Genomic DNA, 27,311 nt, shown 5'->3' on the forward strand with positions numbered 1-27,311 from the left:
CAGCATCTATCACCAAAATCTAGAAATTAAGGAATAATAATGCTACATAATGCCTGAAGGGTTATGTTTATGAAAAGATTTATGCTTCATTCTCCTATTTGTAATTTTATTTTCATACTCTAAGGGGCAAGAGTATTCTGAGCTGAAATAAACTTTTTTAGAAATGAGGCACATAACACTGACCAACAATCTTCAGAAAATAATACCTTTCATCCTGGAATGATTCAGCACTAGTGGTGTTGGTAATAAAAGCCTGGCTCACGCTCATGAGGGAAGCGTCCACCAGAGTCTATTCTCACTTTCAAAAATCACCCACTAGGGCTTATGGATGACGAAGACATAAATGAGGAACTTGTTCTCAGAGGCCTGGTGGGTTTGTCATGAAGCTTTTCTATATAAATAAAAGAGACACCGAGAATGGAAATTACATTATTTTTAGTGCTGTGTTAAAGGGAAAGGTCAAGTTAACCCCTTAAGAATTCAATGAGCAACATGATGTACTATGTGTCCAGCAAAGCAATCCCCGAATGGCCCTTATGGACATCTGGTGTAAATCATCCATCTTTTTGCCCCATTAAAATCAGTGGCACCTCATCAAAACAGTTCAGCAGCTGGGCGCACACATTATATGGTTTTCAAGGAGTTAACGGAAATAGCTGTAGGGATCAGGAAGGTTTTTGTCTTCAAGTGTTCACAGTCACCCAGACAAAGAAGCTGGTTGAAGCATTTCAAGAAGATCTACTTTCCCTGTCAAGGTGAGAAAGGTATAGCCATTTTTGAAATGGGATTTAAAAAAAAAAAATCATCTCTATTTCCTGCAGCCATTCATATTGCTAGCAATTACATCTTTTGGGGTCTGATAATTCTCTGGTCAGTAACAGCACTGTCATATGTACTTTAACCCTGACCTGAGAGAATCAGTGAGTTGCTAAGAGGATATTTCAAACAAAACAGATGAGTGTTTTGAAGTGTCACATTGTGGTGACCCCAGCCACTCAGCCTTTAAGATAGGGAAGTTTGGTGGCTTGAAAGCAAGGACCTGCACACTTTCTTTGACCAAACAAAGTGACTTAGGGGCACAATTGGGTTATACCATTTAATGCTACTCTGAAACTACCTTTCCTTACGTTCCCTGTCTTCCTCCACAATTCTTTGTGTTCTCTTGCTAAGAATCTTTAAAAGTGTGTCTACTGTGGCCTTGGAAAGTGAAACATTTCAGGCAACTAGATCAGCTTTTTGAAAATCACCTTTAAAAACACTTTTAGTTGAAGAGTAACAACAATAGTGGAAAAGAACCCCAGGTGACATACATTATGTTGCCTATGACACAGCACTGCATACAAGTTTCCACATACCTTATATTTTCACAAGGTAAACCATATGAAATTGTTATAAACAACCAACTGCTACTATATAGAGTAACTTAAATATTTTCTCATCTCTATTACACTTCTTCAATGAGTTTGAAATGTCCTACCTTTAAAAATAGTTAATATAGATAAGCAGTAAATCAGTAAAAATGCATAAAACCATTTGTTAAACTGAAATGCATCACCAATTTAGTTAATTCTGGAGCACCATTTAAACATGTCCATGGTTCAACATTCTTGCAGCTTTAAGAGAAAAAAAGTCCTTTATACACACCAGTATCTGCAAAAGCTCTACTTCATATCTATACATCTATACATGGGATACCTTACAGCTAGCAATTGGTATGTATCATATTGACAATGTTCTAGTAGTAACAGTGATGTTCTTGCCAGTGAAAGAACTTTCAGTCACTAGTAGCAGAAGTATAAATTGGTATATTATGTTCTGAAGGGCACATAAATATTATCAACATCTTAAAAACATGCAAACACATTGATCATCAAATCCACTTTTCAGGATTTTTACTATTGAAACTATTTGAGAATATGCATCAAGCCTTATTACCTACAAGTTTATTCATTACAACATTGCTTAAAATAGGGAAAATATAGTTATAATTTAATTGTCTATTGTAGGAATGGCTAAAATTATGGTATATCCATACAATAGATTACGAAACCATTAAAAATGGGATTGTTGCATACTAATTATATACAAAAAAATTATGCCTATAATTTTAGCAAAGAAGCAGATTATGAGAAATGTATTTCTAAATATTTCAATGTATACTTGTGTATATATACACAGAAAAATTAATGACTGGATGTATATATTCCATAAATATATGATGGTGTATAGGTGTTAGGATTATAAATAGAATGTATTTTCTTTGCTTATTTCTAAATTTTCTACTATTAACAGGTGTGCCATTAGTATCTTCAGAGTTTCAGAAGACCCAACCAAAACTAGTTTATACCAAAAAAAAAAAAAACCAAAACAAACATTCGAGGGCTCAGATACCTGAAGAGCCTGGTAAGGTTCTTTCCAGACAAATTTTCATGTTATTAATGGAGGGGTTTTGTACTTCAACAGTGAAATAATATGCTGAACAAGAGTGAAATTTTTCAGTGTGTTTGATTAACTGGCTAACTCAGAAAGTAATGTTAACTGTTTTACCTTCTCCTTTCTATGCTCTCTGTTTCTGTGTTGTCTATCCTTTTCTCAGGCATTTTCTACCCCGGCGATCCTAAGATGGCTCTGGCAATTCCCAAGACTCTATGCTTCTTTCTTTAAGTCCAGAGGGGAAAAGAGAATTCATGTCCCAACATTTCAACTTGTTGGAGTCTCCAGCAAGACTTACAGGTTTTAAAGTGCTCACTCCAAACCCACTCTCTGTTAAAAGATGTCAGCTAATGTGCTGATGGGATTAAAGCATTCCAGGTCATCTCTAGGAGCTGAGTGTGGCATCAATCTCATGCAAACCACTTAGCTGAGACTAGGAAAGAGGGTAATTTATTTTCTGAAAGATATTAAGGGACTGCTCCCAGAAGAGATGGAAAGGGTCCTGGCAGAAGAAACATAAACATCTACTGTAAACACATAGAATATCGGTAATATTAGAAAAATAAAAGTTACAATGTTAAAATGTATATTTTTGTCTCACAACACCTTCTGGATCTGAAGGACATAAAGCAATTTCCCACTCTCTCAAGGCAGGCAGCATTCTGGAGCCAGCCATTAATAAAAGAGTGGACTCATTACAATTAATCTGTTACTTGCGCTTTCTGTACCTCCCTACCTTTCAAGGTTTAAGCTTTCCCAAAGCTTCCGGCTGGAGTGTGCTCCTTGGCCATGTCCAACACAAATACTGCCTCCTGTTTTCAACCCCCATTTACGCTACTTGATCAACAATCTCCAGAGCTTTCCAATTATCCCTTAACGGACACACATGGTCAGCTACTCTAATAATATCACTAACATCTCTGGTTTATCCAGCACATAATTTCTGTCAGGTGAAGATTATCTCTAATTCTAACAATGACCCTACCAGGTAGGTGTTATTATCCCCATTTATAACTGAATTAGGAAAAAGAGGCTCAGAAAGTTTAAATTTTCCAAGGTTAAATTTTTAGCAAATGGCACAGCCAAGATCAATCCCAGTTCATTTGGAATCAGAGCTTTACCATAACCCCATGATGCGCTGTGTCCCAGGGCACAAAGTGAGCCTTGCATCCTGACCAAAGGATCCAGAAGCAGGACAGAAGTCCTTGATAAGGTAAAGGATTAGGGGAACACAAAGTAAGCCTTGCACCCTGACCAAAGGATCCAGAAGCAGGACAGAAGTCCTTGATAGGGTAAAGGATAAGGGGAGCTCTTCCTAATTTGTATCACCATGCCACCAAGCTGAAATAATTGACATTTAAATATTTCTTAAAAAGTCTTTTTGTTTCAGAACTACTTAAACCTCTGTCCCTAATACTATCTTCCAAAGTGTGCCTTTGGGTTTGGCTGTCTCAATAATTATAATTCGCAGCAAATTCATAATGAATACCTACACAAACCACATCTGGTTTCTGAGCATTTAGTGCTCCTGAAGAGAATTTCTTTCTTTCTTTTTTTTTTTTTGAGAGTGAGAGTAAAATTATTCTTCATGTTAGAATATGTAGTCCAGGCCCAGATTTAAGGGGGGAAAACTAGAATCAGGATTACACTCATAGGATAAGCCAAGTCAATGAGATTTTCAGTGAAAATATAGATTCAGAAAAAATATATATTTATAGAATTATAGAACATTAAAGCCTAAAGTGACATATTACAGATAAGAACATTGGGATTTATGGAGGTTCATTGTCTGATCCATGATCAAAATTTATAGAAATGCCACCACCACAATCCAAGTCTCCCAAAGAGTCAAATGTTTTTTTCTTTTTTTGTTAAATCACAAAGCTTGCTGTTAAGAAAACCTGTTTTCTTAAAATTCAATATTGTTTTAATTGTCCTTTTCAGAAGAAAAATGTATTAAAAATTAAAATGGTGCAAAAGGAATTTTCACTAAAACAATTAATAATATGAATTTTACTTCTCAGTCTTTCTATTACCTGTAAAATCATTAAACACTAATTAAAATCCCATAATATTGTGATATTGCCTCATTTCTTTTAGCCAAAATATTTGGCTTTGTGCAAGCCCAGCATATTTTTGAAAACTCAAGTAGTTTAATAGATTTTTTAAAAACTTACTTCAAGATTTAAAAATCTTCCTTCACTTGTTTATCCATCATTTCATTTAGTTGTTGAGGTCTTAGGGTATTATTTCCCTGATATTTCTTTGAACAAGCAAAAATAGTATTCAGTCTTTCAAATTGCATCTTCTATTTATGGGTACAAAGCTCTGTCTAAAACTGGGCAATTGTGAAATTGCCTAGTCTCCTACTTTTCCAAAAAGAGTAAATTCTTAGGCAGGTGAGAGATATAGTTGACTATTTAGGTGACTTTTCCAGAAAAAAATTTAGAACCACTTTATTTTGCTTATTTATGACCAAAAAAAAAAAAAAATTGAACAAAGATGCATGATCTAAGTATCCGAAAGAGAGAAAACATTCAAAACGGAAGTTTGTAGCTCCCTCTTCCCCAGATCAGAAAACAAGTAAATGTAAATTATGATCTTTGCTGTGCATTTCAGATTAAAGACACATGACACAAGAGTCGGCTTTAAATCCAAAGGGTCAGAATGGAAAGTGTAACTTTTAAGTAATTCATCTTCTAGGATTGGTATCAGACTACTGTTATACTAGAGGAGACACATGCAGAAAACCTGTGTTTCTCCCATCAGGGCTTTGATGTGGATTCTTCTTTTTTCCTTTTCATAAAAATGTAACTTGAAAGAAAAGAATAGCTCTACCTCTGAAAAATGATCCTGCTCTATTAAGAGGCAGACAAGGCAGTAAGTTTAAAACAAAATTTAGGTGGGAGGGAGAGAAACAGCTGTAGGAATTAACCTAAAAGTTCAGTAAACCTTGCCAAGACATGTGACAGTGCTTAACTTGCCCAGGGTAGGGACTCTCCTTGGAGACCTCTCCAAACATTATCAAAAGCATTCCCTTTGAAAGAGGCCAACTCCTGATAATAATACAAGGGAATCAAACTCAGGCATCTCCCCATAATGGGATTCAGATTCCTCACAAACTTGGGAGTGTTGAAGGTTTAATTACCCAGTAAAACAAGAAAAATGCATTATACAGTAGAGATAAATGAATGGGAACACCAGGGAAACATGTTCCTCCATAAGTCATTTGGTCACATGATTTCTTCCCCATTTCCTTTCCCTATTATTATAGCCATTTTATTACACTGCCCCTAAAGACAGAGGGCAAAAAAGCAAAATACTCATAGCTTCCTCAAAGTACCTCCTGGACTGAATGTAATAGGGCACAAGTTTCTGAAATGGCTTAAAGCTTTATAAAGTTTCCTTTTTATTGTTTCACAGATAGGAAAAAGCTGGCCACCATCAAGAACCATAAAACCAAGTAGGCAACAAAAATGGCAAGATAAAGAGAAACTGTGGATTGAACCCACCCCCCTCTCCTCTCTCCTCTCTCTCATCCTTTACAGGAGCATTTTTTCTGTGATTTAATTTTTACTCTTTCAAGGCTATATTAATCTTTGAAAAATATCTAAATTAGTTAAGACTCAGTAACAATGTCCAAGAACTAAACTACTCCTTTTCCACACCTCACCCAGGAGTTGATGGATTTTAAGTGAATACTCCCTCATCATTTTTCACCATGGACCCAATCCTAGCCTCTTCTCCACATCTTCTGATCCCTTAACACTCCACTTTCCTGTAAAACTTTAAGGTTTAATTTCATTTATGTATGTTAAACCAAGCTTTGAAATAAGGATTCAACATTATGTGATACAGATATAATAATAAGGGAGACTGCAAAATTTTCCTTTCAAGCTGTTGCAGAGCATTGGAATGTTACCAAGGAAAAGAATGGTTACACAGATTTCCAAAAGTTACACAATATGAGACTAATAGTAAGCTGTGGACACAAATGAATAAAAGAAAAGTCGGAAAGAAAAACCTGTTATATTGCTGTATTTATAATTCTCCCCCAAAATATGAAAGTATAAAATAAAATACCAACTAATACTAGGAATAAAATGGCTTTAAAACTGCATGCATACGGCTTCCCTGTTGGCGCGGTGGTTGGGAGTCTGCCTGCCAACGCAGGGGACGCGGGTTCGAGCCCTGGTCTGGGAAGATCCCTCATGCCGCGGAGCGACTGGGCCCGTTCATCACAACTACTGAGCCTGCGCGTCTGGAGCCTGTGCTCCGCAACGGGAGAGGCCGCGATAGTGAGAGGCTCGCGCACCGCGATGAAGAGTGGTCCCCGCTTGCCCCAACTAGGGAAAGCCGTCGCGCGTAGGCGAGAACCCAACACACCCCAAAATAAATAAACAAATAAATTATTTTTTTTAAAAAAAGAATGTAACACAATTCTAAAAAAAAAAAAAAACCACTTAATGAATGGATAACCATATAAAAACACACTCCCCCAAAAACCGTTTATGATTTCTTTAGAGAGGCAATATGAGCAATAAAAACTGAGGACCAAAATGTAAGAAAGGAAAAATGCTGGCTGTTTCTGTTACAAAGTAGAAAAAGATTTTTAAAACACCTAAAGCCTGATAAATGCATATAAAACTTTTATTTGAATACTATTTGTAATAGAAATAAAAGCAAAAGAAAACAAAACCTGTGAGCATATTTTAAACAGAGGAGATTATTATTCATTTGTCTAAAGTTACAGTCCTATCTAAAGAACAAAATTCTTACAGAACAACTTAGCATCTTTAGTTCTCCAGGACTATACAGTATTCTTATAAGAATTCTCAAGTTACAATCAAAGAAAAAGTCATCATACAAAGGTGAACCTAAGTTAAGGTATGTCCATAGTTATTCTCACATTGAAAGTCAATAACTGTTCATTGTTCAATAACTAAAACCTCTGAAAACATTTCCAATCAGATTTGTTTTCCCTTATCTGTCTTTCTAAGGTAGTCTTCCTCAACATCCCAACAGCACAGAATGATCTGGCCAAAATACCCCAACAAAAGAGTTTTTATTCTCTGGTAGCTGCCAAATCATAGCCATTTGACTGTAATTTCAGAAGTAATGACAGGCCTTAGGACTATCATTACAGTAGTTCAGGAAAGAAAGTCTAAACTGGGGTTTTTGCTGTGCACGTGTAGGATCAAGCTAATTTACAGTTAGTGCGGTCTGGAACCCTGACCAAGCTGTCTAACGTGCCCTCTCCATTTCTGGTTGACCATGAAGTGCAAAAATCAGGACTCGTGCCAGGTCAGCTAGAGTGACACGAGTCTGACCTTTCTCCATAACAGGAGGGAGGCAGTGCTTCCCCAGCCTCTTCCTATATGAGCTCTTTGCAGGGTGTGTAACATATCATTACCAAAACATCACTGCCAAGGGTTGCCATTTTAGAGAAAACATACAAATGGCCCAATAATGAGTTTCTTCATGCATCAATGAAAGCTGGTAAAAGGAACTTTGTTTGTGTCCTTGTTGTCTAATGTACTGGAAGTAGAGTGCCTTCTTGACCTTTGTAATGTCACTCTTACCTCTCAAACATGATACAGCCAGGCTAAGAATTCAAGAAAAAATTGTGTGTAGAAATCCATGGTAACCGTGCTGTCTCATCTGGCCAGTCTGGGACCAAATGTGTAGTCCACCACCCATTCACATTGATCTAAATGGGAATAAGGATTCAGGACTTACTCATTCCCTTGTGCATGTGGAGCTGGCCCAGCTGGCTGAGTCAGTGGCACTAGTCTCAGGGTAGCCACTGCTTTATCAAGCCCTCCTTTGTGAAAGCTCGGATTTCAGTACAAGTGGGGTTAATCATACCAACTCAGCCTCACGGCTGTTTACAGAACAAGGAGATGATGTTCATAAATATACTTATACATAAATAATTTGAAAGCAGAGTATTCCAACCTAGAGGAGACTGTGGCTTTTGTCATTCTAAAGTATGTATATCAAAGCAAAGGGAAGGCTGATTCCTAAAAATGTAGTGAGCATGTTTCTTTGACTCTCTGGTACCTACTTCCTCTTTTTGGCAACAGCCTGGATTTGGTTCGTCTCCTCCCGCCCTCCACTCAGGCCAAGTGTTGGGATGGGGCTCTACCACTATCTCTGCAATGGAGTTTGTGCTAAAGGCCTGAGCCAATCTGTGGGTGGTACTTCCCTGCAAAAGGACTGGAGGAAGGAAAAAAACTTAAATGTATACATGTTCATACAAGCTTTTACAAATGTAGGGTTTGAACCCAGTTCATTGATTTGGGTAGGCTTTTCATCTGTTATCCTTATCAGAGAGAACAGGATTTATGATTTCAAGGTTATAAGCACATCTGCTAAAATTAGTAGCTTACTGTTAGAAACCATGTAATACATTTTGTTTGACAGAATATAGGCATATATACTGTTAACAATATTAAATAACAATCTAGATTGGGGTGCCTTTATAAAACTCAATTGCTAAATAATAGCTCTGTGCAAGATATTCAGTTTTATTATCCTGGAATAACCCCAAGGAGAAAGAATCCTGAGGAGATGCTTTAAAATCAACTATGAATGTAATTAATAATATTTTTCAGTGATACTGCTATTTCCTTATTTTTATGTAAAAGCTAGTAGATATCCTGCTAAAAATTGTTATTTTTGTGACTGAATATATTATTTCTTTAATTCTAGAAAGCCAACCAAAGCAACGTTTATAGTCGTGAGCAGAATGTGAGACAATGCCATTAATTATGCTCCAAAAATTAAAAGAGCCTATCATTTTATTCACACCAGGCTGAAGTTTGGTTTTGTTCTAATTTTTTTAACCTTTTTGTTGTGAAATATAACATACATACAAAAAGTCCATGCAAAGTTCAATGATTTTTCATAAACCGAACACCTGTGTGCTACATCAAGAATTAGTATGTTGCCTGTGCCCCACACATGCCCCCTCATTTCCCTTCCCAATCACTACTCCTTCCTTTTCATAGCCGTTATGCTGATTTTTATGGTAAGGGGGGGTTTTTGGGTAAATTTATGCCTAAGTATGCATCCCTAAACCCTATAGTTTATTTTTCCCTGTTTTAAAAATTTTATTTAAATGGAATTATACAGTATATCTTCTTTTGTACCTAGATTTTCATTCAATATTGTCTTTGTGAGAGTCATCCATGTTGTTGTGTATAACTCTAGTTTGTTTATTTTTGTTGACATATTTTCAATATTCCTGAATGACATTTTAACAGTTTCTAGCTTTTGTCTACTACTAAAGTATACGGTATTGCAAAGAACATTCCTATAGTTGCTATAAATATTCTTATATATGTTTTTTGAAACACAGACATGCATTTTTCTTGGTTATATGTCTGGGGTGGAATTGTTGGGTTTTTAGTAAGTGAAAAGGCAAACTAGGATCTCAAGCCCATGTCTCTATAACTCCAAAACCAATACAAGGCACTCAGTTTCTAGTACATACCATATTAAAATAACAGAAATAGAGATTAATAGATTATATTTTGATAAAGTTGTGTTTTGCCCTTGGCATATCAAAACAACTCACTTTAAATAATAATGATAAATAATGTCTAATTTTCTTCAATATTAGAGAGGGCAAAAGACTTAAACACTGAGCAAAACCAGGGAGGTGATTTTCTTGGGTACTGATATCAATCATATCAGAGAAATTTCTGAGGTTTTCATCTCTCCTGTTCTTAAGACAGACAAATGCAGTGAGCCAACGTATGTTCAGCGTTTTATATTTTAAGAAATCAGTACAAGCAAAGTCTTGAAGGTTTACATTTTAAGTAGATATGTCCCTTGGTCTCAGGGTCTTGGACATCTGAACTGAACTAGCTACGAGCCAAATGAAGAGAGCTATGATCCCCCTTCAGGAATTACGTCAAGTTTGATTGGCTCATGAAATAACTAGTCAGTAAAGACAACTACTACCTGAGCCCTAATCTCACAGAACTGTCATCTGCAAGTCTTTAGATCCACTATTTTGATATGGGATGCTCTGTAATTTTTTAATGGAATTCAAACTGTTATCATTTCATGCATCTTTTGGAGGGTCACCTTATCCTTGCAAGAAACCCAAACTTAAAGTTGCCAGATAAAATACAGGACACCAGTTAAATTAGAATTTCAGAGAAACAATGAACAATTTTTTGGTATAAATATGCAATATTTTTATTTGCTCAATCTGGCAACCCTACCCCATAAGCTTTTTCATGCTAATCGGTCTCTACTGTCTCTGTATACTTTTAACTGTCTCATCATAAACAGTAGGAAATATGAATTAAAAGGTCATGTTCTCCTCACTGTTCTTGATCTAATGGCAAAACAACAGAGCTGACTTTGAATATTGTCTCCTTTGACAACTTCAACATTCATGTTAAAAGATCTTAAAAAATGATATCTAAAATTTACTAATATATAAGCCAGATGTCAGATGGAAGCCTCCATGCCTCTAGGAAATTAATGAACTTGACTTAATCACTGCTATCTCTCCACTCTCCCAGTGAAATGGAAAATATAAACTCCTTGCCAAGATTTCAGAACATTCCTGAGGACTTGATTTTCATGACGCCTTCTTCCCCGGGCTCCTGTCTCCTTGTTTATTAACTCAAATGCTCCCCCGTAGAGACCCCCAAATAATACTCAACCTCCCTTCAACTTCTACTAAAAATATCCATGAACGCAAATTTTTCACAAGGAGAGTAAAGTCAACTTTACATAAGATGGCTTTCTATAACAACAATGCAAACAACTTAAATAGTAATATTTTTGTTTGTTTTTTAAATAATAATAGTACTCATGTAATATTCCTGTACCATTGAAACTCCCGACTTCCATGGGGTTTTACTACATTCACCTAGTCCAGGACTCTCACCACCTTACACAACTCAGGACGAAATTTTTTTCTCCCCTTGCCTCATTGACTTCTAAGCCCTCAGAAAGCTTATCTTCTACCATGTGTATTTAAAAATATATATAAATATAAAAATAAAACATGTATTAATATATATACAAAAAGAAAGTATGTTAAAGTTGTTTGCAAACAAAAACAGTTTTATTTTAAAATAAACTTTGATATTAGCTGTCAAAATACCAACATTTCACCTTCTTATTTTATAAAATTAATATACTTACACTCTTGTATATGGATGTAGGAAGAATAATTTGCTATAACCTTTCTGGATAATAATTTGGAGATAAGCATAAAATGAGTAAAACTGTATACTTTCTGTGATCTAGAATTTCCACTTACAAAAATTCATCCCAAGAAGATAATTATGGGTAGGTATAAAAAATTCACTATATGGATATAAACTGCATTATTGTTTGTAATAGTAAAAAATCATAAACAATGTAAATATCCAATGATAGGGGATTAACTAAATTAATAATTTTCATTCACAAAGTGAAATACTATTAAGCTATTAAAATGTCAGGTAGAGTAACATTTAATTATAATATGAGAATATATTTTGATACATTATTAAGTGGAAAAAAGAAGTAGGTTTCAAAATACTCATAAAATATAATACCAATTCTTTTTAAATCTCACCCAAAACATACAAGTTATATATCAAATTAACATTAGTCACCTCTGATGATGAAATAAAATTCAATTTACATTTTCTTCTTAGTGTTTTCCAATATTTTCTAAATTTTTTATAATATATATAGGTCTCTTATAAAAATTAATTAATAATAATTACATTCTGATGAAGAGGCATATGACTTTTTAACATTATTCAATTTTCAAAGGTTTCCATTCCCTGTTTATCTTTAAATAATAATATTAATGTTGTGATCCCCTTTTTTTTCAGAAGAAAAATACCTATTTTTACTAATGCAAAAAAACTTCAAGTTATTATTAGCACATACACTTTATTTTACATGACATGAATTATTACTGTTGAAGGTTGCATGTTAAAGCATCAACAAAGCATATGAGTAGACAGGGACTTAGTTTATTGTGAATGAATTATAAAATGTACATTTATTTCCTAAACAAAAAGATGTTATTTAAGAACTCTTCATGGCCAGCTGTCCATAATTTCATTCATTCAACAAAATGTTTTGAGTACCTGCCATGTACCAAGCAAAATTTACACACCAAAAAGATAACAACAGCAAAAATTGAAGTTCTTTTTCTCACAAAACTTATAATAAGAGATGACAAGCACTACAAATATATATATATATATTATTTACAATATAAGTTCTATATATTTACACACATATATACCTATACTCACATATATATGTGTGTGTATACATATATACACATAGATATACATTTGACAGGTAAGTGCTATATGGAGAAGTAAAGCAGGAAGCAGGGTGTAGGCACAGAGTAGGAAGGATTCTTACTACTTCACATTAGGCCATCAGGAAAGGCCCCCTCATAAGGTGACACATGAGCTGAGAACAAAATGCAGATATCAGTGTAGAGAATTTGACAAATGCAAAGGCTCAAAGAAGAGCAAGGAGTCCCGCTGAAGTGGAATTAGAAAGGAGGAGACAACTGTATGCATTTTTACAATAAACTCACTGTTTATAGGCTCTGAGTAATTTAAAAGCTACTTTTATTTTCCTTTCAATACCTCTTGGTAAGCAGTGTCTATTTCCACTACTCTTCATGACTCCTCTCCTAAAAATAGATAATTGTTTTCTCTTTCTACCCCATTCGGCTATCATTTACCATACTCAACAGTGTCTTCTCTTAGTAGCAAAAAACATGCCCTCACAATCATATGATTTACTTTATATATTTGGTTTATATATTTGGCTTTGAACTGCTTCAGAGTGAATTACCAAAATAAAATTCATGGAGTTGAATAGGTTATAATACATAAAACAGGAACAGTCATTAGTAAGCATAATGATTTAAAAATACCAGTGTAAAATCACATAAACTCATTAAAAGAATATAACCACTGAAGATGGCAGTGTGGGAAGATGCGGAGTTAGCGTCTCCCCACAATTAGGGTGCCTGCCAGCTGCTGGTGGGGGACTCTTCCCCCAAGGAGATGGGAAGAACCCCAAAGTGAACCAGTAGGGCACAGGGGGACCAAGGGAGGAGGAGAAGTGCAGGCCAGACACAAACTGAAAGTGAAGGAATGGAAAAAGATATGCCATGCAAATGGAAATCAAAAGAAAGCTTGAGTAGCAATATTCATATCAGACAAAATAGACTTTGAAATAAAGACTGTTACAAGAGATAAGGAGGGACACTACATAATGATCAAAGGATCAATCCAAGAAGAAAATATAACAATTATAAATGTTTATGCACCCAACATAGGAGAACCCCAATACATAAGGCAAATGCTAACAAACCATGAAAGGAGAAATCAACAGTAACACAATAATAGTAGGGGACTTTAACACCCCATTTACACCAATGGACAGATCATCCAAATAGAAAATAAATAAGGAAACACAAGCTTTAAATGACACAATAGACCAGATAGATCTAATTGATATGTACAGAACATTCCACCCAAAAGTGGCAGAATACATTTTCTTCTCAAGTGCACATGGAACATTCTCCAGGATAGATCACATCTTGGGTCACAAATCAAGCCTCAGAAAATTTAAGAAAATTGAAATCATACCAAGCATCTTTTCTGACCATACCGCTATGAGATTGGAAATCAGTTACAGGAAAAAAACTGTAAAAAACACAAATACATGGAGGCTAAACAGTGCACTACTAAATAACCAAGAGACCGCTGAAGAAATCAAAGAAGAAATTAAAAAATACATAGAAACAAATGACAACGAAAACACGACCCAAAACCTACGGCATGCAGCAAAAGCAGTTCTAAGAGGGAAGTTTATAGCAATTCAATCTCACCTCAAGTAATAAGAAAAATCTCAAATAAACAATGTACCCTCACACCTAAAACAACTAGAGAAAGAAGAACAAAGAAAACCCAAAGTCAGTAGAAGGAAAGAAATCATAAAGATCAGAGCAGAAATAAATGAAATAGAAAAGAAGAAAACAATAGCAAAGATCAATAAAACTAAAAGCTGGTTCCTTGAGAAGATGAACAAAACTGATAAACCCTTAGCCAGACTCATCAAGAAAAAAAGGGAGAGGACGCAAATCAATAAAATTAGAAATGAAAAAGGAGAAATCACAACTGACACTGCAGAAACACAAAGGATTATAAGAGACTACTACAAACAACTATATGTCAATAAAATAGACAACCACAAAGAATGGACAAATTCTTGGAAAGGTTCAATTTTCCAAGACTGAACCAGGAAGAATTAGAAAATATAAACAGACCTATCACAAGTAATGAAATTGAAACCATAATTTAAAATCTTCCAACAAACAAAAGTCTGGGACCAGTTGGCTTCACAGGCGAATTCTATCAAACATTTAGAGAAGAGCTAACACCCATCCTTCTCAAACTCTTCCCAAAAATTGAAGAGGGAGAAACACTTCCAAATTCATTCTACGAAGCCACCATCACCCTGATACCAAAACCAGAAAAAGATATCACACAGACAAAAAAATTATAGACCAATATCACTGATGAACACAAATGCAAAAATCCTCAACAAAATATTAGCAAACAGAATCCAACAGCACATTAAAAGGATCATACACCATGATCAAGTGGGATTTATCCCAGGGATGCAAGGATTCTTCAGTATATGCAAATCAATCAATGTGATACATCACATTAGCAAATTAAGGAATAAAAACCATATGATCATCTCAGTAGATGCAGAAAAAGCTTTTGACAAAGTTCAACACCGATTTACGATAAAACCTCTCCAGAAAATGGGCATAGAGGGAACCTACCTTGACATAATAAAGGCCATATATGACAAACCCACAGCAAGCATCATACTCAATGGTGAAAAACTGAAATCATTTCCACTAGGATCAGGAACAAGACAAGGATGTCCACTCTCACCATTATTATTCAACATATCATTGGAAGTCCTAGCCACAGCAATCAGAGAAGAAAAAGAAATAAAAGGAATACAAATTGGAAAAGAAGGAGTAAAACTGTCACTATTTGCCAATGACATGATACTATACATAGAAAATCCTAAAGATGCCACCAGAAAACTACTAGAACTAATCAATGAATTTGGTAAGGTTGCAGAATACAAAATTGATGCACAGAAATCTCTTGCATTCTTATACACTAACAATGAAAAATCAGAAAGAGAAATTAAGGAAACATTGCCATTTACCACTGCAACAAAAAGAATAAAATACCTAGGAATAAACCTGCCTAAGGAGGCAAAAGACTTGTACTCAGAAAACTATAAAACACTGATGAAAGAAATCAAAGATGACATAAACAGATGGAGAAATATACCATGTTCTTCGATTGGAAGAATCAATATTGTGAAAATGACTATACTACCCTAAGAAATCTACAGATAAAATGCAATCCTTATCAAACTACCAATGGCATTCTTCACAGAATTAGAATAAAAAATCTTACAATTCGTATGGAAACACAAAAGACCCCGAACAGCCAAAGCAATCCAGAGAAAGAAAAACGGAATTGGAGGAATCAGGCTCCCCGACTTCAAACTATACCACAAAGCTACAGTAATCAAGACAGTATGGTACTGGCACAAAAACAGAAATATAGACCAATGGTACAGGATAGAATGCCCAGAGATAAACCCACACACATATGGCCACCTAATTTATGACAAAGGAGGCAAGAACATACAGTGGAGAAAAGACAGCCTCTTTAATAAGTGGTGCTGGGAAAACTGGACAGCTACATGTAAAAGAATGAAATTAGAACACTACCTAACACCATACACAAAAATAAACTCCAAGTGGATTAAAGACTTAAATGTAAGACCAGACGGTATAAAACTTTTAGAGGAAAACATAGGAAAAACACTCTTTGACATAAACCATAGCAAGATCTTTTTTGACCCACTGCCTAGAGTAACAGAAATAAAAACAAAACTAAACAAATGGGACTTAATTAAACTTAAAAGTTTTTGCACAGCAAAGGAAACCATAAACAACACAAAAAGACAACCCTCAGAATGGGAGGAAATATTTGCAAATGCAACAACAAACAAAGGATTAATCTCCAAAATATACAAACAGTTCATGGAGCTCAATATCAAAAAAACAAATAATCCAGTTAAAAAATGTGTGGAAGACCTAAATAGACATTTCACCAAGGAAGACATACAGATGGCCAAGAGGCACATGAAAATATATTCAACATCACTAATTATTAGAGGAATGCAAATCAAAACTACAATGAGGTATCACCTCACACTGGTCAGAATGGCAATTATCAAAAAAGCTAGAAACAAGAAATGTTGGAAAGGGTGTGCTGAAAAGGGAACCCTCCTACACTGTTGGTGGGAATGTAAATTGATACAACCACTATGGAAAACAGTATGGAGGCTCCTTAAAAAACTAAAAATAGAACTACCATATGACCCAGCAATTCCACTACTGGGCATATACCCTGAGAAAACCATAATTCAAAAAGAGACATGCACCGTTCATTGCAGCACTATTTACAATAGCCAGGACCTCGAAGCAACCTACGTGTTCATCAACAGATGAATGGATAAAGAAGATGTGGCACATATATACAATGGAATATTAGCCATAGAAAGAAGCGTAACTGAGTTATTTGTAGTGAGGGGCATGGACCTAGAGTCTGTCATACAGAGTGAAGAAAGTCAGAAAGAGAAAAACAAATACCGTATGCTAACACATATATATGGAATTAAAAAAAAATGGCAGTGATGAACCTGGTTGCAGGGCAGGAATAAAGAGGTAGACATAGAGAATGGACTTGATGACATGGGGTGGGAGGGCGAAGCTGGGGTGAAGTGAGAGTAGCATCGACATATATATATTACCGAATGTAAAATAGTTGGCTGGTGGGAAGCAGCAGCATAGCACAGGGAGATCAGCTCAATGCTTTGCGATGACCTAGAGGGGTGGGATAGGGAGGATGGGAGGGAGGCTCAAGAGGGAGGGGATATGGGGACATGTGCATGCATATGGCTGATTCGCTTTGTTGTACAACAGAAACTAACACGGTATTGTGAAGCAATTATACTCCAATAAAGATCTATTAAAAAAGAAAAAAAGAATACAACCACTAATCTGGAAGCCAAAAGCAGATTTCACTCTCTTTGTAAAGGTTATCTTGCAGAGAAAATTCATTAAGATTGGGAGAAGATAGGGTATTCTTCAGTAAGGGTGTCAAGTTCTTGACAAAAAGATTTTGCTTTCTGTTCTCCTGAGACTCCACAACATGAAAGCAATATACAAGGAACTTGGCTTCTTAGTTACAAATGTTTGGTCAATTGCTGTACATCACAAAGTAGAGCTCTTCTCAATTCCTAGAAATTTCTAGTGAGCCAGACCTCACCTGTTTCCTTGCCCCTTATTTTGAGCTACAAAACTCCTCTCAGGCTGAGTCAACATCCAATTATGACTCTTTGTGACTAAGTATAACTTTGCCCACTGAAATTGAAAAATGACCTGATGATCTATTAGCCATTTATGGTCACTCTTTGAAGTCTGGTATCTGTGCCCAAATAGTTGGTTATCCTCAGAACAGCTTTCCTATAATGAATTATTTTGAATGATATTTCACCATTACATGCAGTTTTATGTGCACTCATTATGAGTGGATTGTAAAGGTGTGCTCATCTGTATTTCCCCATCAGGAAAGCAAGAAAATGAAGCTATCATTTGGGTTCACCAGTTCAGTCCTCTTAGCCAAAGGGGTTCTTTAAAGTTTGGATTTTGTAAAAACAACAAAATGATTCATTTAAAAGGACTGAACCTACACTATGGAATCAACCATAGACAATTTATTAACTATTTATCTGAAGGAGAAAAAGCAAGACATGATTCTGGATATAAGTACAGATGGGGAACTTCGGTGGGTAACTGCTGAGTGAACTCTGCTCTAGGTTTTGGTATAAGCCTTCACAGGTGTGGCAGAGGGTCACATGTCTGTCCTGTGATTGTGTGGACTCTCTTCATTTTCCTAATTCTGTGTTATATCCTTTTACATCTTGTGCAGATTAGAACTGTGAAAACTTCAATTCTTTCTTTTGGACTTCTCAAAGATGCCCTCTGAAACGTCTGTTAACACTTTCTACACCTGTAGTTGTAGAAGTTTCCTTAGTGTTCAGAGAAAAGAGACATCTTCTGGACTAAACTGCAGTGTAGAATACTCTTCTCCATTTCCCAAGAGACATTTGTTTTATAATTCTTACTGGCCACCTGGCGGTATGCTTAGAATAAAAAGCAAATCCCTTTGGTCAGATTACAACTTTGGTAGAGTTTTGCATTCAGCTATGTCATTCCTTACTGAGAGCCACAAAAGCATGGCTGAACTGTCTAGAGATGGGTCTACACAAAGATTAATGAAACAAAGACTTGTCAATGATTCAAGTTTGGGACTCTGAGCAAGTATTCCTTGCTGACTCCTCATGACCCAAAGCATACTGCCACATTAATTCACAATCTAGCCAAGCTTCCTATGTTACCTTCATTGTGCTTTATTTATCGAGTTAACTAAAATGTGAGTGCTGACAGTTCAGTGAGCCCCCTATTTAGGTTTTGAAAAAGATGGACATGGGTTCTGGCCTCATAAAGCTTATGATCTATCTTATGTGTTCATGACATTTTCTTGTGTTATTTAGACATGCAGACAAAAACAGAATTTTGAAAGCTACAACAAAATGAGTAGGAAATGAATGCTCTAAGATTTTCTTAGAGATGTTATAGTTTTATTGATAAAACAGTTTATATGAGATTCTTTTCAGGTTCTAGGTATGTGTCCAAATGTCTAGGATATTATTTACTTGAAATATACCAGTATTTTACTTGTATCTGCCTGGTGAAATGAAGTCTGTTTTTTATATCTCCAAATAAGTCTTGCAGAATATTTTTCAGTTTAAATAGTTCATGATGTCAGCATGTCAGAAGTTTAAATTTACACAGCTAGGAGTCTTTCTAATGGGGCTCAATAGGACATGTATTCAGGCAGAATTTTGCCAACTTTAACCCTGAGCTTTATAGTAAAAGTTTACTATATTTATTTAATGCGAGAGAATGTGAATTGGCAATACATTATTCCATACGTTATATATTTATGAGGTCTGCTTATCCAGAGCTCACAGCCCAATTACGACTCTAGCCAGAGACCTTGTTTTTGGATTCATGTTTTCTCCTGGTGTACAGCTGTAAACCACAAATGAAGTTTTTAATGTTAGACAAGGTGTATCCATTAGTTCCGCTAAAAAGCCCTAACCGCCGGAGCTCATTGATTTTTAGTTTCATATATCTTTAATGAGGAGATTAAATACTTGTTTAGGAAGCAGAGCCTAGCTTAAGTGGTGTTTGTTCCTTCAGCATGTACAGTTGAAGACCTCCATAATCTCTCCCATAGGTCATGCCATGACAAGTCTTTTTACCCTAAAACATAAACTTAAAGTACTTCTGTAATTGTGTAAAATGAGCATATCATAATCATTTTAAAAGAATTCAAAATTAATAAACCACAGGAGAGGCAGCAAATATTTCTAAGTGCCTGATATCTGAGCATATCTTCTAGGCTATCTATTATTAATTCTCCATAAATGCCTAGCAAAACACCAAGTCCAGTTCTCAAGTGAGGATAAAATATCTTGGTCACGAATTGGTCAAGACTGATGTTGACTATGGGGTTGGCTGCTGTTGACTTGGGGTAAGAGAAATTCTTAACTCAAGGCCAAAAGTACGCTACCTACTTCTCCTGGGTCAAAAATAATTAAACACTGGTCAGTGCTTAGAATATTCCTTAAGTATATAATAACTATAAAGTAACTGCAGTGAGAGATTATAACAATTCACTACTGGTGAACTAAACAGACGTGTGAACAGAACAAGGAGTATCAAGCCACATTGCCTGGCTGATTATGCATTGTAACACTAAGTATAATATGCTGCAAGTCCTTTAAAATAGGATCAAGCAGAGTGATATTAGCATTTTCCGCATGCAGAGCCTTTTGTGTGTGGTAAGCAAACCATACTCTAAGAGATGTGCTGCAGGTCCCTAGGTAATCTAACCAGACAGTGGGAAGAGAAGATCAATTGATTGCTCACTCTACTTTAAAGGAAGCAAAGTTTTCTCCTTCAGGGAAGAACAGAGAGAAGGTGGTAATGGGGGAGTGAGAGGTGTATGGAGAAAATGGAAGAAGCATGATCATCCAGTGAAGACTAAATTAGTTGAAATGTATCTGGCTCCCTTAGAAAATGTTTTATCACACCTTTAACAATGTTGTGATTGGTTCTCCATAATACTGAAGCAATTACTCATGATTTCTGAGTACAAAATTGTTTTTATTTTAATAATCTATATAGTTCTAAAATGGGTCATTTAAAGAAGTTTATTTAGAGGCTATAGCACCAAGATAAGAATGTGATAGGAGGTGCAAAAAATAATAATGCTCAGTCTAGGAGGGGGGAAAATATTCGTAACAAATACAGAGTAAAAAGGTAATATCCCCAATATGAGGAACTTTTAAAAAATCACTAAGAATAACACAAACATCCTCCAAGAAAAATAGGCAAATGACAGGATTATGAGCAAAGAACATGAAAAGAGTCTAAAGCTAATAAGCATATTTTAAAACATTAAACCTCTCATACTTTTATAGAGCATTTCTAAAAAAACTACTTGACAATATATATCAGAATCCTTAAAATATTCAGAACTTTTGGCCGAATAATTCCAGCTGTAGCAATTCATCCAAATAAAATAATTAGAATTATTTCTACCTATAGAGAAACTATATACCAAGAGGTTGGGGAAATTCTAAATGTCTAACAGAAAAGGAATACTGAAATAAACTATGGTGTATTCATTTAATGAAATATTCTTCAGCCACTAAAATTACATTGAGTAACAATTTTAATGATATGAGAAAATACTCATGATATAACCTATGTGAAGAAAGCACTTATTTATAGAATGATTATAATTATGGAAAAATATACACAGAAAAAGAGAAGGAAATATCTCAATATTTTTTTTAAAGACAGTTTTTTGTTGTTGTTGTTTGTTTGTTTTAAATTAATGATAGATTTTTTTTTTAAATATTTATTTATTTATTTATTTATGGCTGTGTTGGGTCTTCGTTTCTGTGCGAGGGCTTTCTCTAGTTGTGGCAAGCGGGGGCCACTCTTCATCGCGGTGCACGGGCCTCTCACTGTCGTGGCCTCTCTTGTTGAGGAGCACAGGCTCCAGACGCGCAGGCTCAGTAATTGTGGCTCACGGGCCCAGCTGCTCCGCGGCATGTGGGATCTTCCCAGACCAGGGCTTGAACCCGTGTCCCCTGCATTGGCAGGCAGACTCTCAACCACTGCGCCACCAGGGAAGCCCTATCTCAATATTTTAACTAGTAATATCAACAGTGTGGAAATTTATCTGTAATTTTTTTTCTTTATAACTTCCTTTTTTTTTCTAAGTTTTCTAAAATAAGCATGTGCTGCTTCTAATTTGTTTTTAAGAAAAAAATAACAGCAACCAAAATGTCTAAGAAATACATTAATCCTCTAAGGAGAGCAGAAACACAGTTAAATCTGACAAGTGTCTGACAATATCCCAAGAATGTTTGTGAAATCAAAGTATTACTTTAGCTAAAATAAATCATTGAGCTACTAGGAGAGTCTGGATGTACAAAAATAAAATATTCCTACACCATGAAGATTTTGTTTATGTTCATAAAAATTTTCTACATGTAAAATATTAAATACCCTCCACATTAATTCCTGCTCATCCCAGAAATCATTTTCAGTGGACACAATAACTCAAGAGAACTTTTTTCCTTTCATACACATAGATAGGCTAAATCTGTTATCGTGTATAGTGAATCAATGTGCCACAGTTTGGCATAAAAGAACTACTAGGCATCGAGGGCCCATTACAAGTCATCTATTTATTTTCAAATACAATGTTTGGGTTATGTTTGAAGGAGATATATGTTCACCATGTTTCCTAAGGGGAAAGCCTCAAAAGGTGATCTGAAACGAACTGGCTGCATAGCTAGTGCCACAACCCAGGTTCCAAATTCTCCACTTCTAACAGGCGTGATTGATCCAGAGGTAGGGACTGTGCAGTGGTTCAACGTTCATGTTTAATCTTTGCACAGGTTTCAAGTAGCCTTAATTTTGTCCTCATTTTCGTCTGTCTCCTCATTGAGCTAATAACACTTTAGAAGATGACTCAGAAAATTATCTTTTGCATGCCCTACAGGCATAACAAAAATGCCCTTTTCTACTGAGACCTGACCCCTAATATTTTTTTAGGCAAGACCTTGAGAGAGGTAGAAAATTGAGAGGGTGAAGAGGAAAATCTTCAAAAGCAGCATGCCTCTAAATTGATACCATGTAAACCTCTCCTAGCATCAGGAAACCACTGCTGGGGGTAAATGAAATGAATTCACTGGGGCATCTAATCCTATTCCTGGAACATTTAAAGGAGTTAAATGCACTGGCGAGCAAACAAACTTCAAAGCAATCATTACACCCCAGACACTGTTGCTTGTGTGGCTGAAATCTTTATGAGATTAGCCCCCCATAGGGAGAGAAGTTAAACACAGCCAGAACCACTTTGAATCTGTCGGGAGGATACCCATTTACCGGCTGAGAATCAGGGCAAATGCACCTAATTCCCAGTGTAGCTCTGCCCCAGACCCAGACGTCACCCACTGAGCCTAATACTCAACTCCACTCTCTGCAGCCTTGGTTTCTCAGCTTGGAAACCATTTCAGCACTGACAACACTGGACCAGCATAAAAATGCAAAGTTCTTGTCTTCACTGGACAAGAATTAAATGCTGGATGGCATATATTGAACCAATATTATAAAAAAGCCTAAGAGATTGTAGTTGTTTTTTTGTTTTTTTCAAGTATATAAAAAATGATGAGCAAAGATAGAAAATGTGTTGTTAGGGTTTTTTTCTGTCAACTTTTACTCAAGTCAAATATTCCCCCAATTTATCTTCCTTCCTTATCCCAGATCTTAAATTTATAATGCAACTATATCTCATTTGTTAACCAATTTATGACTAAAACATTTGTTATTCTTAAACTAGAAAGGTGATTTTTATTTATGTGAGAAGGGCTTTAAAAACAGCAATATTAATTCATTCAACCAACGTTGACTTGCCTACTATAATACACAAGCAAAACTGATATTAATTGCTGTGAAGACATAAATGGAATGGAATCATTCCATCATGGGACTCCAGTTCCATGGTGGGTATGATAAGGTAGTCAAATCTGAGGATTCCAGGTGTGTGTTCTAGGTACACAAAGGAAGAACTAGTAGATGGTGATGGAAGCTTGACTACATTTTCTTACCCTGATCTTTTCATTCCCCTGGTTCTTAATTTCTGAAATTCCACATCTCCTGGATAGGTTTGTGTATCATTTTTCAGACTCAACTTTCTGAGATTAAAGTTATTTCTATTTGATTTGTCTTTGTCAACTCACACGGAAAAATTTATGAGAACATAAATCAGTTTTTATTTATTCCCTGACCTGATGCTGTCAAATTAATTTGGTTCCCTCTGAACATCATGGCCAAGATGTTTCTCCATATCCTTAAAGAGATTGTTCCTCTTGAGAACAATGCTGGCACATCCTGGGTGAAGCTCTGTGGGGAAGCAGAGTGGCCTATTCAGGTATATGTATTTGTTGCTCCTTAATTTCATGAGAGTATTTAATCCCGGTACCAGCGGCACCACAGTTGAAGCATATGGCTCAGCCAAGCTAACCAGTTACCTGGACCAGGTACTTAAAAATCTCAAGCGGGTCTTCCCTGGTGGTGCAGTGGTTGAGAATCTGCCTGCCAATGTGGGGGACACGGGTCGAGCCCTGGTCTAGGAAGATCCCACATGCCGCGGAGCAACTAGGCCCGTGAGCCACAACTGCTGAGCCTGCGCGTCTGGAGCCTGTGCTCCGCAACAGGAGAGGCCACGACGGGAGAGGCCCGCGCACCGTGATGAAGAGTGGCCCCCACTGGTCGCAACTAGAGAAAGCCCTCGCACAGAAACCCAACTCGCACAGAAGACCCAACACAGCCATAAATAAATAAATAAATAAATATTAAAAAAAAAAGAAAAAAATCTCAAGCTTAATGAAAAAGAAAAAAGAAAAACGAGAGAGAGAGAGAGAGAGAGCAGCAGAGAGAAAGAGAGAAAGAGAAAGAGAGGGAGAGACAGGTTGGAAATAACTTTAAGAGGATGCAGAGCCCATCCAGTCCTTAGTATATTTTAAAATCTATTTTTCATTATGCCATTCCAGCAGGAAGCATCACCCCTCAAGCACATTTTATTAGTTCCCCAAAGATTTATTAGTTTGTTGCTTTGGGGTATAATTCTATCAGGCTATGTAGCAGAAAATTATAAGTAAGCTCACTGTGAAAGTACTGTAGGGATATTGTCTCCCATGTTCCAGGTCTCTCTCTGGGAATCCACAAGACAAATTTATCCCTGGGCCTAGAATGGGAAAAAAAATTAGAATATTCATGAGCAATGACCTGGTTTGTTTTTTATCTCACTAAACACTGTGAATTATAAAGCTGATTGAGTCTCCTTTAAGTTGGCTGCTCAAAACGTCAGAGCCACATGCATGGCCCAATTCACTCAAGAATAAAAAACTCGCAACATTTGATGCATACACTACTCACAATTCCAATTTATTATCTAATATTCTTCTCCTTTACTCTATTCCTTCAACTATTTTAAATGTTGATTCTCTTTTGTTGGATCGGGTGTATCTTGTTAAATAATCTTAAATCTTGTGTTGAGTATAATATTTATACAAAATAAAACCAATAATTAAATATCACCATTCTCAGAGATGGCCCTTTCCCTCTCATCCTTGGAAGACTCCAGCTTTTGTTTCCTATCTGACAATGATACTAGTATTTGCCAATCCAGCAGAAAGTTTTATACAAATGAACTGGTGTAATACGATGTTAACCTATAATAAGAGTTTGTCACATCACAGTCACAGTATAGGAGATCTGCCATTGATTTTTCAGTAAACATGGCAAATAGTGTGTGTTCCTCAGCACTAAATTTTTCAGTGACCGTTTTTCTTTCCTGCTGTTTTCTATTCTGCTGTCTTCAGGTGATACTTAACAAAATGCTTTCATTTCTCAGTATATGAGTTTGTACTGACATGGCTAATAGGGCCCATACTGAAGTTGTCATCTGTTTCGTCATGAATGCATTTGTAAAGCTTGCCTTCATTTTTGAGTAGAGCATGAAAAGTAAATCAAATAGAAAAAAAAAAATACTGTGTCATGGAATTAAAGAGCAAGCAGGGACCAAGCCTCCCCCAGTTCATTTAGGTTATTCACATCATTATAAGCCAAAGGATAGTTTCTTGACATCTCAAAAAGGGAACCTCAGAATATGGTTAAAGTGCATGGCAATTATTGGAAAGTTCTTTCCGTTTAGCCTAAGTTGTCCCTTCTGGAACTCAGGTACCTTTGCTTATTATTCTGTTCTCCTTTAACACACACACACACACAAAAAATCATTATTTCTAATTTGAACCATTTGCAAGGTCAGGTGTGATGAGGTCAGGATGTAATTAGAGAAGGCCTACTCTCTCTCATAGAAGACGGCAATTGCTTCGAAAAATTATTATAATCCACTGGTTCTCTGACGTGTAAAAGCTCAGGAACCTGATTTTGTCAGCAAGGGGAGAATTACTGGTCATGGGAAGATGTAATCAACAAAGTTCCCTGAGATTAACACATAGAACTGACTTCTCAGTGGCATGACTAATTCTCTAACTAACATCATCTCTCTGTTCCTACGTACACAGGGCATCAGAAAATGGGAATACAGGGAATCTATTCTTCATTTAGTTGTTCCACAGATGTTGAACATCAAGGATGTAAAGAAACACAAGATACCAAGACAATAAGATGTATTCCCTGACCTTAAGAAATGTGTAGTCTACTAGGTAGACACAGGCATATAAACACAAATTTAATAATGATAGGGGCTATATTTGAAAGTCTATACTGTGAATGTTTAAAGACATTACATCAAGTCAGGCTCTGTTATAGGAAAATGTGAGCTCGTGGAAGAGGAATATTTAAAATCTGCTGCCCAAAACTCCCTCTTCTATAGAAAGTGATTGATTGGATCTGATCCTCTGTATGATTATTTTATAGTTTACCCATCAGAGAGGAATCTTCTTTCCCTGTCAATTTTTTCACCTTTATCTGCATACATACTCCCACCATGTAAAGCAGACAGTTTTAAAGCCACAGTTGTTCATCTCCTCTTGCTTGATATAATTAAAAAATAAAAATCTTTAATGACTCTCTATTGTCTAGAGAATAAAATTCAAATTATCAATGTTGGGATATCATGGGAGGCCTGTATTTCCCATCTTATGTTCTTTATCTCCTTTCTGCTTACTTTATACTTTTGCTAAGTAAACTGTATACTTTATTCAGTCGATCAGTCTGTAAATATGTATTAAACACCTACTGTGTGGCAAGTACTGTACTTATGATGGTAAACAGGAGAGAAGCCAAGAGACCATGCTTGTTTCCTCCGCCTGGAAGGTAATTCCTGTTCCATTTGATTGTTTAAAAGCTACTTAGTATTCAATGTGTAGCTCAAATTTCACTTCCTTCATTATATTGCCTGGAATCTACCCAGCTGAAAAAAATCATAGCCTGTTACATATTCCAATCCTCAATCCCACTTACTTTCTTGTAACACTTAATTACCTTCTAGTTATTTTTGCCTTCACTTTTCTACTACTATGTAAGT

The 27,311-nt window shown here is 36.0% G+C and overlaps 1 long non-coding RNA gene across 1 annotated transcript in view; it reads right to left on the bottom strand.

The window, feature by feature from the left end:
• The window catches only part of LOC309656308, a 125,769-nt gene extending 100,716 nt beyond the window's left edge, over nucleotides 1-25,053 (bottom strand). Inside the window, exon 1 of the long non-coding RNA XR_014261285.1 lies at nucleotides 24,925-25,053. This is a non-coding gene — a long non-coding RNA (uncharacterized lncRNA). The remainder of the gene's footprint in view (nucleotides 1-24,924) is intronic.
• Nucleotides 25,054-27,311: the final 2,258 nt, after the last annotated feature.

Source organism: Balaenoptera physalus (assembly GCF_965194825.1).
Source record: "Balaenoptera physalus genome assembly, chromosome: 2".
In the NCBI taxonomy this organism is placed as follows: domain Eukaryota; kingdom Metazoa; phylum Chordata; class Mammalia; order Artiodactyla; family Balaenopteridae; genus Balaenoptera; species Balaenoptera physalus.